The sequence below is a fragment of the Crocodylus porosus genome, unplaced genomic scaffold (assembly GCF_001723895.1).
Source record: "Crocodylus porosus isolate Cpor-Errol unplaced genomic scaffold, CroPor_comp1, whole genome shotgun sequence".
Classification (NCBI taxonomy): domain Eukaryota; kingdom Metazoa; phylum Chordata; order Crocodylia; family Crocodylidae; genus Crocodylus; species Crocodylus porosus.
Window position 1 is genome coordinate 218,792,023 of NW_017728886.1, and position 11,458 is coordinate 218,803,480.

An 11,458-nucleotide genomic window follows, 5' to 3' on the forward strand; every position below is an offset into this window, starting at 1 on the left:
CTCCCCCGCCGCCTGCCCACTGCCCCTGCCATGGCTCACACTCCTCGGGGGCAGGGGGACCCATTCCCCCCACATCTGTGTGCAGGTGCTGGGCTCTGCACTGCCTGCTGCGAGCTGCTGCCCTCCCTCAGCACCTCCCCAGCCTGACATGTGTGACCCAGCACTGCAAAGAACAGTGGAGCTGCACAGGAAGTTGCCTGCCACTACAAGCTCCATGTTGCCTTGCCTGCACAGCTGTAGCTGGGGCAGCATATGGGGTTGTGCGTAGGGAGCACAGGCAGTGCAAAGCTTCCTACACGATTCCACTGTTCCCTGAAGCACCGGGTCACACCTGCTGGGCTGCGGAGGCCCTGGGGGAAGGCAGTAGGGTGGGGAGCATGAGCCTGTAGTGGGCAGCGTGCAGTCCCCACCCTGCACACAGATCTGGGGAACACAGATCCCCCCCGCCCTCTGGGAGTGTGTGCTGCGGTGGGGAGCTGGCCCTGCCCCCCAACTACCTGGACGAGCCACCCATGGACCTATCCTGTCCCCATCAGGGCCCTGCAGCTGTGCACTGCAGCCCCAGGCCCTAAGCCTCAGGCACTGTCCAGCTGGCAGCAGCTCCAGTCCTGCCCAATTCCCTTTCTCCCTCGCTATGTGGGCCTTAATTCCTCCCCTTTCCCCCAACTTACCTGCAGGAACTGCTTTCCAGGCTGCCCGGGGCCTTGTATATGCACATGGCACCCCCTGCCAACCTGTAGAGGGCTCATCACAAAACTGCAAAATCTGTGGGCTTCTCCGGTAAAATCCACATTTGCTTCTGCTAAAAGGTAAAACTCACAGTTAACTCTGTTTTTACATGGGGAACAGAAAACCCAGATTCCTGCTGATTATATGGGTACTTATGTTTGCACATAGAAACATCTCTATGTGCAGGAGTAAAATCTGTGGACTCACTGTTGTACACCACAACTGCTAATTAAATAGTTGTATATGCAAGCCACTTCTTGGTTTCCATCTGTTAACAGCACACAGATATTTGTCGTTATTGTTAACAAGACAGCTTGGCTGTTAGTATCATTTCTAAAATTCAGGACTGTTAATCCCAACTGTTCAAACAAATGTCAGGCTTCCTAAATCAAGAAATTGTGTTATTTAAAAATAACTGGGTCGTTTTTACATGTCTTATGGGTTTTCAGCCTTCAGGAGGTCCTGCTTTACATTTTCTCTTGCCAAATGTGATGCCTTACCTTTTTTCAATTAAAAGTGGATTTTTTTCTGTGATAGCACTACTCAAGGACTTGGGGCTTTATTAGAAGAGCAGCATACTTCACACAATCTGCAACAACATGGTGGGAGTTGATTAATGCTGAAAACGTCTCCTGTAAAAGCTGTGATTTGACTGGCTAACTGAAAAGAATTCCAAGTTACACAAGCTGAAAGGGAACTTTCTGTCTCAAAGAAGACAAGGTTCTTTGGGTGAATCTGTTATCTTTTATTAGACCAACTTAAATAGTTGGAAAAAAAATTAGGAAGCTATCGGGTTTAAAAACCCTTCGTCAGGCTGAGGAAACCTCTGCAGTTGGTGAGTGCTCTTCCTGGATGGAATGAATAGTAAGGAAGCCAGAGGCTGGGTTGGTATGCATGCAAGAAACCTGAATGCTTGCTAAAAAAACATTTTCCAACTATTTAAGTTGGTCTAATAAAAGATATCAGATTCACACAAAGAACCTTCTCTGCCTATGTCCTTAGACCAACACGGCTACAACCTACTACCCTGTCTCTCAAAGAATGCATTTGTCTGTATTTAAAAAGCTGCTTCTCTAGTCACTACACAATGCTCAGAGGTCCAGCGCAGCTGGGCAAAGGAGGCTGTGCTTCACCACTCCCCGTTCTTCCATCCCCTCCATTTCATAAATGCTTCGGAGACGCAGCTCAAAGATAAAACTAGTTTTGTTCAATTGCATGGTAACTGAAGGATGCCATCTGCCACCATGATGATCTATAGGGAGAAGGAGGAGTTTAAAAAACAAAATAAAAGCTAGTTTCTTTTTTTAAACAGTAGTTACGGTACTTTGAGGGTGGTAAATTCCTTTAAGAGTGTTTTCAAACTCCTTTTGGGAACAGATTGTATATCCCTTGGAACTAGCACTTGCTGAGCCAGCTCACAGTTAATTTTTGGTGCCCATAGAAAACTCCTGTAATGTGGGGAGCTCCATCACAAGCCCACTTTCACATGGCAGAAGCAGCTTGCTGTGCTCAGTTATGGCTCTTTCTATGGATGGCCTAATACTTCAGATCTTGCAGGCTGCATGAAAAATAGTAATCACTTCCGGCCTTTGGCATACTGCAGGCAGATGGACCACAGCAGGCAACTTTAAATACAAGTAGAATGGCTGAGCTTGCCAATGCATTTTACTCCCTCTGGCTATGGAAATCTCTGCCACCTCTATTCTGGTCTCCACAAAAACAACTGCTGGTGAAAAATGCTGAAAGGAATGATAAAATAGCTACCAACTTCCTAATAGATACAAAGGGAATGTCCGTGGTATTAAAATCCTATTCCTGGTGATACAGCTTGTCTGTTACTCCCCATGTCAATGGCTTTCACAATATTTTGGGCCTCTTCAGGTTCTGATACAGCACAATAAGGTATGTTGACTAAGGAGCCCTGTGCTTCTATTGTCCTGAATATTGTTATGGCATTGAGTTTACTTAGAGAGAACATGGAAGAAAACAAACTCATACACCTTTACCTTTCCAAATGACAGCACTAGAACAATGAGCAATGATCTGAGTGCTTGCAGGGCAAGGTCTCTTGAGGGCAAAAGAAGGTATTTGCCTAAAAACAAAACAACTAGAAATGATTTAATAATACCTTTTTGCTTTTCAGTGGAAGGACATCAGAGATGCAGCTCCATGTCTCAAAGTGCTCAAACTGGCATGTTCTGTGAAGACTGACAAAGGGGAATGTCTTCAGAAAGACTTTCTGCCTACCAAGTAGATTATTTCTTTAGCCTTCAGATTAAGGGGTCTCTTCTAATGGTGTTATAATTCTCAACTAGGCAGTGTCTCCTGCTCCACTGAATAAAAGAGGAAAAGGAACAACAAACCATAACCTCTGTCTATATATAGTAACACATGCATGTGTGTTACTATATATAGACAGAGATTAACATGTGTGTATATATATGTGTGTATAAAAATAAATAAATGAAACTATGGTTTGTTCTCTCTCTCTCTCTCTCTCTCTCATATATATATATATATATAAAAAAATATTAGACATGGAGAGCGTGTGTGTGTGTGTGTATATAATCAGGAACTCCATCCACAGGGTAACCGGACAGCTTGTCAGATCGCCTGCATAAAACAATGAGGAACGCACCATAATATGTATATAAAAAGAAGATCTTTTGGCTTGTTCCTCTATATCAGTGATCACACACTTAAAGGAAGACTCAATACTCAGATGGATGCATGCATGCTTCTCTGCACTTACTGTTAAGAGAATGCCTTGAATTTAGCATGTATCAAAGTTATTATTTAATCAAAGATTACTGACAAGCCTGGGGCCAGGGCCACCTAATCTTATGGTGAAAACCTTAATGGAACATTATAAAAAAGTGTAAATGGATCTAAAAAGGCACATACAAGACGATTATTATTTCATCAGGAAGTCCTAACTAGGCTACACTGTTGCTTAGCAACACAACCAGGCAGCCTTTAGAATCGAAAGCAGCCAGTAAACACAGGGGAACAAAAAGCAAATATGATTGAAACCTTGAAGTGTAGGACTTCAGCTAACAGAAATCTGAGTGAGAGCGTGCACAGTATATAGAGTATGTATTTATCATAAGGTAGTGGATTGAAGTGATTTTTACTGAGGCGCATAAAGCTAAAATGCTGTCAGATAAATTGTCCTATAACTGCTACATTTTCTTTAAAAGGTAGGCAAATTGTTTAGTAGCTGGGAAAACTAATTAAATGTAAAGTAGAAGTTAAATGCCTGACATTACTGGTGATCTATATATGATCATGAAATACTGATGAATGTGTGCTAAAGGACCCTGGCTTAAATATTTTACAGATCATCATGCTTTTGGTTTTGGTTTTTCAAAAGCTGCTTGATTCTGTTCATCAGAGTTCTAATGTATAGGACAATACTAATTTCTTGGATTTCAAAACTGGCCAAATAGCATTTATCTTTGCAAATGCTGAAAATATGCAGCCTCGTGTATATTTTTGAACTCCATGGTTGCATGACAAATAGCAAATATAAGGAAAAGGAACCCCTTGTGTCCATGTGAAGCAATAGAGAATTTCCTTACCTGACTAGTAATCTGTTGTTGTTAAAATCAAATGAAGAGCCCTCTGAGTAGCCTACGGCCGCTGATTTCTCTTACAAGCAAATTGACTCCAACATTGGTGGTTCTTGCCGCTGCTACTTTTGAAGCTTGTGCAGCCATGAGCTCTTCTGGTCTGGATGCTGCTACACATATTTGGATGATGAGTTAAAGGGTTGATTTATATTTTCGAAAAGGTCACCAAATGTTATCAGTTGCTTTATGGAACTGTGACCTGCTTAAGAGAGGCTTGGCATGAAGCATATCCAGTGCTTCTGTAATGGCCTAATGTGCTGTTAAAGAAATAAGGGAGCACTTGATAAAAAAACAAACCCAAAAATGAGTAGTTATTGGAGTGTCCTTTACATTGTCTCAGTAAAAGTGTAAAATTCATGGCATCTTAAGTTGTGTCCAAAATTAGTTCCTGCTCAGATGGTGCTAAAATCAAGATTGTGTGTTTAAGCATGGTCTTCCTGATTATAAGGAAATATAGATATAGATGAAGCTATACGTCTGAGAACCTTTTAATAGGTTTTGAACTCAAATTCACAATCTCAGTAAATGTGGATTTGCACTATCGGTAGGGATCTACTTAAAGTGCTGATTATAAGCTAGACATTACAAAATGCCATCCTAAACATGGCCTTACATTGTATATCTGTAAGGATATAGAGGACAAGGTACCAGTGTTGACCAATGACAACAAGGCTATCACCATATATATATGGAGAGAGATATGTGGTAAATATGTATATACCTCCGTGTGCATGTTGGCCAAAATATGTGTTGCCAGCACCTAAACACTTATCAGCATGTTGGAGACTTTAAAAGTGACCATATCATTTGGGGGTCTGAAAAATTGGACAAGAATGGAGAAGAACTTCTGTACTGGGCAACTCCACAAGATTGCCACCTGATATGTGATGCCAAGCAGCCTGGAACATTTGGATCAGCGTGGTGGAGGAGGTCCTACTATCCAGATCTCTGCTTCATCTCCCATGATGAAAACAGCTTTCTTCTCCAAGAATTGTACTTTCCAAATTTCCCTACACACAACATAGGCCCATTGTCATGAATATAGGACTTCAGCTTCCTTCCCATAACCAAATCCAAGCCAAAAAGTCACTGGAACTTTTGGAAGGTGCATTGTGCAGTTTTTATACAGCATATATTGAGGCAAACACAATTCTATCCAACCTTTGGCCCTAAACTACAGCCATTTTGTCAGCCTGGTGATGAAAGCAGCAAAGAACGGTATATCTTGCAGCTTCTTAAAAAAGTACATGCCATGTTGGTTATCAGAAACTAAAACCCTCTCCGAACAGTACCAAAAGGACAAAAAATAGGCCATGACAACAGCTCTTGTAAAGTTGTTGAACTCAAGAGTGTCAAGAGCAGTGGCATGAAACAGCCAAGAACCTTGACTTCACAAAGTCAAACCACCATACCTGGAAGCGTCCTTGGTCTCTTGGTGCCACTACCCTGCCAACATACCGACCATCCCAAGTGACGCCCGATTCCATCGCTTCTGTCTTTGTCCCTAATTCAAAGGTGCCAGTGATCAAAACAGTCAGGCAGCAAGTCCACAAACAGCTGCAGCAAATTTATTCAGCCTGCTAACCTTCCTCCCTTTTCTCCATCCCTTTCCCACTGGATGAAGTAGACAAAGGGCTTGCAGCCACAAAGTCTGGAAAAGCGGCTGGCTGTGCCGTAGTATTCCCAGAGTTCCTTAGGAACCTGGGACTGTTCTCATGGACTTAACTTGCAAATCTTTTCAGCAATATACTTTTCACTGGTCAACTCCATAAAGAGTGAAAAAGAGGCAAAGGTCACTGCAGCCAGAAAGCCTGGAAAGCTTGCTGATGACTCAGAATGCTACAGTCAATCTCATCTATCTATGACATCTAAACTTAAGGAGCGACTAATCCTCACCCATCTGAAACTCATCCTGGCAGCCATCATACTCCAAAGAGCAAGCCAGCTTTCAGAAGCTGTTGTAATTGGGTATTAGCACTGACCAGTCAATTGAGGCCAAATTTCAGTGCAAATTTGATAAAAAGGGTAGCTTTTATAGACCTTTCCTCTGCATGTGACGTGTGGAGAAAATGACTTTAGCAAAAGTTGGTGTATGTCACCAAGTGCAGACCAACTCTCACTTTTATAAATGTGTTCCTCTCAAACGCTAGATTCCAGGTACATCTCGGTGAGAATTTAAGCCACTGGCAAGTGCTGAATGACAGTTTCCCTCAGGGTCTGGTCTTTTCAACCTATACACCAGTGATATGAGTAGTAAGTGGTGCTCTAAAATCCACACCGATTCCGTGGCTGCTGGTGTTATCAAATACCTCTCCCTCCACAATGAGAAGGGACTCAACCATACTTCAATACTATGGAAAGATTATGGCTGACCCTGAATTTCCGTTGTATGAAGATATTGCCCACCCACCAACATCTAGACTTAAGTCAAGGAAACCTTTCTAGTTACACATGCTCCAACTTCCATCGTACAGTCTGGATGCTGAGAGCCACTGGCATGAAATCTGGTCTGCAGCAACAGCGTGAAACAAATTTCGTTGTAGATCCAACTATCAAGCTTCTAGGTTTCTGTTTGCAACATAAATATTGAACTGTGTTGAACCACATTCATATGGGACATGGAAGATGTGTCTATTTAGTGAAAAAATGGGGCATCAAGAACTTGCCAAACTGCATATGTGGTGAGTGCAGTGTGAGACACATTGCAAACTCCTGCCCTGAACTAACTCGTATATCATAGAAGGATTTAAGCAATCCACTTAGTCAGCCCAGTTGTCATCAACTGACTATCAGACTTCAACATACAGCTTTAATTAACCTGTACCTTCTGTGCTGTTGCTTGCCCTAACCATATGAAAGAAGAACTTAAAGCAGGGGTTTTCAACATTTTTTAAGGAGTGTACCCCTTCTGTTCTGGTGGCAACGGCCAGATGTGGCGTAGAGGGGCAGGGCTCGCATACGACGGCACTGTGGGGTGTAGGATGGCAGTGGTGGCTAGCCAGGCAGTGCCCTTGTGGCTGGCAGAGGGGATCCACTGCCCTCACCCTCCCCTTGGCCCTGCTTCTGGGAGGCAATGGCAGTGGTGAGGGGTGGTGGGTGATAGCGCTTCATCCCCACCTGGCCACCTGCACATGCCCCCCAGCACCCTTCAAAGTACCCCTGGGGTATGCGTACCCCCAGTTGAAAACCCCTGACTTAAAGAGTACAGAGACAAAGTAAAAATTCCAGACCACTCGCAGCACCCAAGACCATTTTCATGGTTTTTTTGCAGTGAGTCCCCTCCCCCTTCTGCTAATTGACCAAGGGGTCCCAGTGGGCCTGCCCCTTGGTGCTGATTAGCAGAGTGGGCTGCTTTTTGTGCAGCCCTGCCACTCGCCACTGATTGGTGGAGAGGGATGGGGCCACATAAAGGCAGATCTGTTGGCCAACTGATGGTGGAGGAAGGAGGGAGTAGCTGCCATCTTGGCTCCTCCTCTTGGTGCAAGCAGTCCCTCCCTCTCCCCCCCTCACCCACTGGGGAGCTAGCATATTATTTTTTGTAAGGTTATTTTTTTCCTAGTGATTCCATGCAAAATTATGAAGAATACCAGTTTCTTGGTGATCATGGAAAACCACCTTTTTGTGGTTTCCATGAAAATCGCAAATTGAGTAGATCCCCAGCTATAGGGCAGTTGTTGAACTTGGCAGTGATCTATCACCGTTTTTCCAGTTTAATGTCTGAACATTAGCTTGGTGTTCTACTATTGGTGCTACTACAATAGGACCTATAATTGGCTGTTCTGGCTTGCATGTCATTGTCCCTCTGCCACATCTCCCCTTTCTGAAATGCATTTGTTTACAAGGTGACACTTTAGGTAATGCAAATCTATAGCACACTTTGCGCCATTTTATTGGCAAGTGCTTTCCATGTGATTTGGCCTACGACTAGTCAGAAAATGGGGCAATCTTTATAGACTGCAGATATTTTTGACTGAATTTAATTGTAGCTGTGAGGGTTGGCCAAGTGTGATCCCAGTATAAGGCAGGAGAAAGCTGGGCCATTATATTTATAGAAATAGCACATCATGGTGACTTTAGAATTCTTTGTGTACGATGGGGGAAAATGAGGGAAAGCAAAATAGTCACTCATGCCAAATCTTGATCCCACAATAGTTGGTAATGGGTGGAAAAAACCTGCTGATCTCATTGGCAACAAGATTTCGCTGTTGGGAATAAAATGCCTCTAAGGTAAAGCAAAGTCCCATATTCAGAAAGAAAGTGCTTTTTCTTTTTATTTAATTAATTATTATAAGTAGAGTCCAGAATGTTTGCAGTAACCTCTTTATTGTAAATGCAGAGATGCATAGCTTCTTAAAATGACTTTCTACACTGTTAGACTTCTAAGTGAGTCCTGCATAGTTTTCCACCTCTCTGTTATGATGAATTGTTAAGAAATGAGGAGTATTTGCAGTGCTGGCTAATTTATTTTCATTAGCTGTTAGCTTTATTGACATTTTAAAACCAATAATGAACAACAGCAAGACTTACTGTCATACTAATGAAGTAAAATCCACACAATTAATGCATGCTAAATCTGTTAAGGCAAATTGGTTTTTGCAAGGGTAAGAGAATGAAAGTAACTGTAAACATTGCTTGTGTTTTCAGCAGTTAAAAGATCCTGGATTGGAAATCTTCATTGGAGATGTATTTGTCTCTGTTAGAAACTATAGTATATGGCATCCTTTTATCTGTGAAAGAGGTGGATGTTGCAGCCTAGAAACTGTGGCAAATATAATAAATTGCGTAGTGAGTTTCAGCTAGTCAGATCTCCAGTTCAGCTGAACAGTTCTCCCCTCATAAATATGAATCAAAGTTGTCCTGCACTACAGAACTGGTTCATAAGAAAACATGGTTGGTTCCCATTTAACTACAGAAAGTGCATCACAAAATATGCTACATATCTCCAGTCTCCTGTCTTTGTTTTGAGCTGTTCTTTTATTTATTTGCTTGAGGCACCCTTTGCTTGAGGCACCGCCACCCTTTCCCTGTTGTCTAAAGTAAATGTCAAGGAGCATGTGTCTTGTTTGTTTGTTTGTTTGTTGTTTAAACACAGTTGCATTATAAATCATAACAGTGTGCATCCGGAACAATTAAGAGTGGGGTGAAGAGTAAAGAAGAGAAATAGCTACTTCTGCATAAGCATCCATGTGGCTGAAGAGAAACCCAAAACAGACAAGAGGAAAAAAAAATCTGAGAAGAATAGAAAATTCAAGTGGTAGTACATGATTCAGGCAGCTGTTCAGACATTGCCACTCTCTAACCATGTCAGCAGAACTGCTGCAAGCAGATGCAGGCAGGGGCATAGGGGACACAGTCCAGCAGAGAGGTGGGGCAGCGTGGTGTGTGCCCATTCAGCCACTACTCAAGAGGAGCCAGGAGGTGGAGGCAGGGTAGGCTGGGCACCACTCTAGTCTGCTTGCCTTGCTTCCGCACACCAGTAGCAGTACCTTGCTTGCCACACTCTGCCGCTCCACCTCCCTGCCAGACTGCCCTGTGCTCCTGCCCATCTGCCTGTGCCTCTGTTTCCAGGATTTTTTACCAATCGGCTGGGACCAACCTACAAAATCTGGGACTGTCCCAGCCAAAATAGGGTGAAATATTGTCACCCTATTTCTAAATGTATTTTAATCCTTTCTGCCAGTTGTATACTCACTATATAACTGTGAAGCTTTGAAAGGTGGTGATGGTTGGGGGTCAGTGTCTGTCCCAGATAGGCCAGTGATTCTCAACCAGGGTGCCCTTCAGATCTTTCCAAGTGTGCCACGGGGTGCCACACTATGTTAGTATTGTTAGGAGCACAAACATGATTTACAAAGTAAATTCAGAGATTTCAAATAGGAATCCACAGTACTAAAAACATGCTGGCATGCTGTGGTCTTTCAGTTCCTTGCAGCAGAAAATTGCTCTTATTTTTTCGTAGTCAAAAAATGAGTAAAAACTAAGAGCTGGCATTTTCCAAGGGATGCCTTCAGCCTAATAAGGGGTGCCTTGAGTCCAAAAAAGGTTGAGAGCTACTGAGATAAACATCACTCATAGACTTATGGCAGGGGCAGGCAATTATTTCGGGCAGAGGGCCGCCTACCCAATTTTGGCAGGCTGTTGAGGGCCGCGTGGGTAGCCCCGCACCTTGACAGGTGCCCCACCTCCTGGTCACCATCTTGGGACCAATGTCCTAGGGCCAGCACTGGCAGGGAGAGGGGGGAGCTGGCCTGGCTCCATAAAGCCCCTGCTAGCTGGGACCCCACGCTCCTGCTCTGGGCCCTGCTGGCACTGACCCTGGGGCACCAGTGTGGGCCTTGTGCTCCCACTGCCTCCCTGCCCACTCACACGCAGTACCTCCCAGCCACATAGTAAAGATGGGGCCAGTGCACAGCCCCGACCCCCTGCTCACTGGCAGGGAAGGAGCTGGTGCTGAGCATGGTGAAAAGTGGCTCCTCACCTGCCCCATGGCTGGTGTTCCCTGCTGCAGGCACTCACAGCCCACATGGGCCTGTCCTAAGCATAATTTCATAGTTTCTAGGGTCGGAAGGGACCTGAGCAAATCATCAAGTCCAACCCCCTGCCATGGCAGGAAAGAGTACTGGGGTCAAACGACCCCAGCAAGACGTTCATCTAGCCTCCTCTTAAAAACCCCCAGGGTAGGAGCCTGCACCACTTCTCTTGGAAGCTGGTTCCAGACCCTAGCCGCCCTGACCGTGTTATAACAGGCCACTAGATCCCCCCTCAGCCTTCTCTTGTGGAGGCTGAACAGGTTCAGGTCCCGTAGCCTGTCCTCCTAGGGCCTGCCCTGCTGTGCCCTGACCATGCGAGTGGCCCTCCTCTGAACTCCATGTTGTCCACATCCCTCTTGAAGTGCAGCGCCCAGAACTGGATGAAGTACTCCAACTGCGGCCTGACCAGTGCTGCATAGAAGGGGAAGATCACCTCCTTGGACCTGCTTGAGATGCATCTGTGGATGCATGACAGGGTGCAGTTAGCCTTTCTGACTGCATCCTCACACTGCCGGCCCATGTTCATCTTGGCATCAGTGATGACTCCAAGATCCTTTTCTGCCTCTG

The 11,458-nt window shown here is 44.4% G+C and overlaps 1 protein-coding gene across 2 annotated transcripts in view; it reads left to right on the forward strand.

The window, feature by feature from the left end:
• The window catches only part of PKIA (protein kinase (cAMP-dependent, catalytic) inhibitor alpha), a 66,670-nt gene that overhangs the window by 31,031 nt on the left and 24,181 nt on the right, over window positions 1-11,458 (forward strand). The gene's annotated exons all lie outside the window — the stretch shown is intronic.